Below are 6,000 nucleotides of genomic sequence, written 5' to 3'. Positions count from 1 at the left end.
CGCGGAGACCCCGAAAGCTGCCGGTCCTAACAGTACCTCCCCCTTCTACGGGGGGACACTGGACCCCCAAGACCCGGAGCGAGCTTAAGAGGAAAGGCCCTGTGGAATAATCGGACCAGACGTGGGGCATGAACATCTATGGCAGGAACCCACGTCCGTTCCTCAGGGCCAAACCCTCTCCAGTGGATCAGATACAGTATTGAGCCCCAAACCCGCCTGGAGTCAACAATACTATCCACCTCAAAATCTAATTCTCCTTGCACCAGCGTAGCAGAGGGCGGGTCACTGGTGGGCAACACTGGAGTCACATATCTTTTTAACAAGCTTTTATGAAAAACATTATGAATCTTCCAAGAGCCAGGAAGAGACAATCTATAAGCCAGCGGATTAATAACCTGCGAAATAGAAAAAGGACCAATAAACCGCGGTGCAAGTTTAAAGACGGAACCTCCAGTCTCAAATTCTTAGAAGACAATAAGACTTGCTCCCCAACAAAAAAAGGTGCAGTGATGGTGCGTTTCTTATTAGACTGCCTAAGTACCTTCTCCTGGGAACCCTGAAGGTTCTTACGAACCTGGGCCCGAACTGTGCACAGTTCATCAATAGCGGTATCAGCGGATGGAGTGTTCGAAACAGGAGTAGAGAGTGCAAATCGAGGATGGAAACCATAATTACAGAGAAACGGCGAAACTTGGGAAGACGAATTGACATGATTATTAAATGCAAATTTGGCAGATTCTGCAGGTTCCGGGGTACTAAAACTCCTAGACAATGCATCTGCTTTAAAGGGGTTCTGACATCAAAAAAAAAAATTGTACTCACCTTGCCTGGCCTGGCCCGATCGCCAGGCATGTCCCCTCCAGCCGGCATCTTCTTCTGTGCCTTTAAAGCAGAGCAGGAGCGGTCAAAAAGACCGCTTCCTGCTCTGGTCCGTCCGTCAGGCACTTCCGAGGTGAACGGACGGACCGCCCACAGCAAGCACGTCACAAGCAGTGCTTGCTGTGGGCGGCCCGTCCGTCCTGCTGAACTCCGGAGTCATGCGCATGCGCAGTGGAGACGCAGCCCGTCCTGACTCCTGTCAGAGGGCACCTCTCCACTGCGCATGCGCGCGATCCCGGATTGGCTCGTGCAGACAGAAGAGGAGGAACAGCGCCTGCTGGGAGATGACCCCCCCCCGATGTCAACAACAACAGAAGAACAGGTAAGTATTATCTTTTTATGCTTTAGCAGCCATTAAACCATGGGTTCCCTGTGTCCATTAGGCAGACCAGGGAACAATGGCTGCTAAAGCATAAAAACATTATTTGTGTCAGAACCCCTTTAACATTCTTTGAGCCGGTTCTGTAAGTCACTACAAAATTGAACCGTGAAAAGAACAGGGCCCAGCGGGCTTGTCGAGCATTCAACCATCGGCTTAGTTTATATTTTAATAGAATCAATAAAAGTAATTTTTTTGACTTTTTCTCTGTGATAGTCAGTGAAACACTAAGAACCTTATTGCCCAGGAACCATCCTGCGGAAAGAAAGGAACTATAAGAAGCAAGGGAAGGGCCAGGATAAGCTAGGGATGGGAAAGCTGGAAAAGATGGATGTGCATGCTGGACTTTTAAGTGGTTAACCAAGTGTATATGTGCCCTGGGCCAGAGAAAATGGCTAGAAAAATGATGCATTGTCTGCCACACAGAAGACAGAAGATTGAAGGCCATGGCCGTCTGGAGATGGAAGTGATAGAAGGTGCTGCTGACCGCGGCTGGCGACCATAACAATTAGACACTTTATGGTACGGTTGTTGATAGGTACAACAATGGGGTGAGGGTGCCAACAAACGGTACCACATAGGGCTTCATCCAACATAAGACTGGCCCTGGATAAGATGTGAGATAGAGAATGATAGATAGATAGATAGATAGATAGATAGATAGATAGATAGATAGATAGATAGATAGATAGATAGATAGATAGATAGATAGATAGATAGATAATTATAGGGGTTTTTTGCATTCCACTGCTGCTTAAAAATGATTGTTCATTACAGCTCAACCCATATATATATATAAAGACGAAAGCCTTCACTGACTCACTGACTCACTCACTGACTGACTGACTCGCCAAAAGTTCTCCAACTTCCCGATGTCGTAGAAACATGAAATTTGGCACGCGCATAGATTATCTCCAAAATAGGAAAAGTAATTGGGTCCCAACTCGATTATTCAATTCTAGCGCAAAAGAATTGGCGTCGAAATTTTACGTACGTAATCTAAATCTGTCACTTTCCAATGTCATAGAAACTTAAAATTTGGCCCGAGCATTGATTATGTCATAAATGGGAAAAGTTAATGGGTCCCAACTCGATTATTCAATTCTATGCGCAAAAAAATTAGCGTCCAAATTTAATGTACGGAATCTAATTCTCTCACTTCCCGGTGTTATAGAAACTCGAAATTTGGCAGGAGCATTGATTATGTCATAAATAGGAAAAGTTAATGGGTCCTAACTCGATTATTCAACTCTATGTGCAAAAGAATTAGCGTCCAAATTTTACGTACGGAATCTAATTATCTCACTTTCCGGTGTCATAGAAACGTGAAATTTGGCACGAGCATTGATTATGTCATAAATAGGAAAAGCTAATGGGTCCCAACTCGATTATTTAATTCTAGCGCAAAAGAATTAGCGTCCAAATTTTACGTGCGGAATCTAATTTTTTCACTTTCCGGCGTCATAGAAACAGGAAATTTGGCACAAGCATTGATTATGTCATAAATAGGAAAAGCTAATGGGTCCCAACTCGATTATTCAATTCTAGGCGCAAAAGAATTGGCGTCGAAATTTTATGTACGGAATCTAATTTTCTCACTTTCCGGTGTCATAGAAACGTGAAATTTGGCAGGAGCATTGATTATGTCATAAAGAGGAAAAGCTAATGGGTCCCAACTCGATTGTTCAATTCTAGCGCAAAAGAATTGGCGTCCAAATTTTACGTGCAGAATCTAATTTTTTCACTTTCCGGTGTAATAGAAACGGGAGATTTGGCACGAGCATTGATTATGTCATAAATAGGAAAAGCTAATGGGTCCCAACTCCATTATTCAATTTTATGCGCAAAAGAATTAGCGTCCAAATTTTACGTACGGAATGTAATTTCTTCACTTTCCGGTGTCATAGAAACAGGAAATTTGGCACGAGCATTGCTTATGTCATAAATAGGAAAAGCTAATGGGTCCCAACTCGATTATTCAATTCTAAGCGCAAAAGAATTGGCGTAGAAATTTTACGTGCGGAATCTAATTTTCTCACTTTCCGGTGTCATAGAAACGTGAAATTTGGCAGGAGCATTGATTATGTTGTAAAGAGGAAAAGCTAATGGGTCCCAACTCGATTATTCAATTCTAGCGCAAAAGAATTGGCGTCGAAATTTTATGTGCGGAATGTAATTTTTTCACTTTCCGGTGTCATAGAAACGGGAAATTTGGCAGGAGCATTGATTATGTCATAAATAGGAAATGCTAATGGGTCCCAACTCCATTATTCAATTCTATGCGCAAAAGAATTAGCGTCCAAATTTTACGTACGGAATCTAATTTTCTCACTTCCCGATGTCATAGAAACAGGAAATTTGGCACGAGCATTGATTATGTCATAAATAGGAAACACTAATGGGTCCCAACTCCATTATTCAATTCTATGTGCAAAAGAATTAGCGTCCAAATTTTACGTACATAATCTAAATCTCTCACTTCCTAATGTAATAGAAACATGAAATTTGGCACGGGCATTGATTATGTCATAAATAGGAAAAGTTAATGTGTCCCAACTCGATTATTCAATTCTATGCGCAAAAGAATTAGCGTCCAAAATTTTACGTACGGAATCTAATTTTCTCACTTTCCGGTGTCATAGAAACGTGAAATTTGGCACGAGCATTGATTATGTCATAAATAGGAAAAGTTCATAGGTCCCAACTTGATTATTCAATTCTAGCGCAAAAGAATTAGCGTCCAAATTTTATGTGCGGAATGTAATTTTTTCACTTTCCGGTGTCATAGAAACGGGAAATTTGGCACGAGCATTGATTATGTCATAAATAGGAAACGTTAATGGGTCTCAACTTGATTATTCAATTCTATGCGCAAAAGAATTAGTGTCCAAATTTTATGTACGTAGTCTAATTCTCTCACTTCCTGATGTCATTTTATATAAAGTAAACGTCACATGGTTACCTCCACGTGGTATTTCCTGGGTAACGCAGAGAATTATGCAAAATGGTGAACATATGTTTTTCCGGTATCTCTAAAGTAAGCATGACTTCATAAGATTTTCCGTGTGAACACCAGATAAACACCAGTACCAAATTAACTCGGGCGAAGCTGGGTATATCAGCTAGTTTAAAATATATACAAAACCTCCAACTAAATATCTTCCTATTAAATTGATAAAATGCAGAAAGGAGATGAAGGCTTTCAATGATAAAAGCTCATTCCTATATAATAGGGCTCTCTATAATATACCCTGCCTTCTGGGGTTCTGGAGCTGGAGCCTCCCATTGATGTCTTGTTCTCACGTATTAGGATAGTGTGTGTGGCTCTTTTAGGAGAAGTCTTTTGTGGATGGCTTCTCTTTCATAGTTAATATTATCTCATTAGAATGTCTATGACACTATTACCAGGAGTAATTTTCAGATTGATTTCTTTGTTCCAACTTGGCTGTGAATGATTCCAATATGTCAGTATCTTGGCATCACTGGCATTCAGTCTTGTTAAATAAGTCATTGTAACATGTCCTGGCACTTTTCAAATGACTTATTCACTGCACTCACATTTACTGAAGGGGAACTTGTCCTGCTCCAGTATAGATCTGACACACTGTTGTAGAAATGTATAGGGGGATGTAAATGGCCTGTTTCTTTATTGTTCCAAACAAGAAGAAACACAAATGTGTCATTTCAGTTCATATAGCTTGATCTTAATCATATTAGTCATTCCCACTACTGCAGAGGAAAGATTGGCGACCTTATAGGCAGCACATCTAAATAGGGTGTGGTGGGAAAATGTGCGAACCCATCCTCCGATGTATGTATACAGTAAAAACTTTCATCAGAAGACAAAGGCGTTCACGGGTTCCCAGCAAGCTAAAAAGCTAGCAGTTCCTGCTCAAAGCTAAACAAGAAAAATCCTGCACATGTTGTCAGAGACATGCAAATGATATGCAAATGACATGCAAATGACCACATTGTATGCTTTTTGTCTTAGGGACTATTTATTCGTCTTTCCCACTTCAAGGAGATCCATCCCTCTTGCCGAACATCACAAAATGGAGCTGCATCTAAATATACCTACATAGACTTTTTTTCCCCCGTCTGTCGCCATATGGGTGGCCATGCTTTGTTTCTGAAACCTTCAGACAGCACTAGAGTATTTTGAGAACTTTTTTCCTTTTCAGTTGTGTTTCAAGGATTTTTTTGACACTTAGACCGAAAGAAAAATGTATAAAATATTTATATTGGCATGTCAGTGACGTCACGCATCGTAACAGTGACTCTTACACAGTGTCTCCACAACTATGGAAATTACTGTGTCAAAGTGAGTTAAAGGAGAGTCGATGTCTTCATGGCATCTCAAGAGGTTCTCTTGTTCCAGGTCTGTTTTTTATCTTGTGAAAGTTCCTTTATAGTTTTCTGTCAGCAGAAACCCAAACATAAGGTCTTAAGTTTAAGTGAATGGAAGTTTGAACCTACTGTAGCCTTCTCTCGCCGCTAAACAGACTGCCGCTTTCCATTATCCGAATTTAATTTAAACTGTTCTGCTCAGTGTATCCTTTCAATAAAATTGTCCCATCTTTCGGTTGCTTCTTAACTCGGTTTGCTTAATTGATTTATTAACTTAGCCACTGCAAAAATAAACAAATAAATCAAAATATTACCTTGGTTTTACCGGTTCCGTCCACGTTCCAGATAATTGCATTGAAAATCATTTGTATATTTGTGGTAGTGCATTTCTTACC

This window comes from Eleutherodactylus coqui, chromosome 5, assembly GCF_035609145.1.
Source record: "Eleutherodactylus coqui strain aEleCoq1 chromosome 5, aEleCoq1.hap1, whole genome shotgun sequence".
NCBI lineage: Eukaryota > Metazoa > Chordata > Amphibia > Anura > Eleutherodactylidae > Eleutherodactylus > Eleutherodactylus coqui.
Note: the sequence above shows the minus strand (reverse complement) of the source record.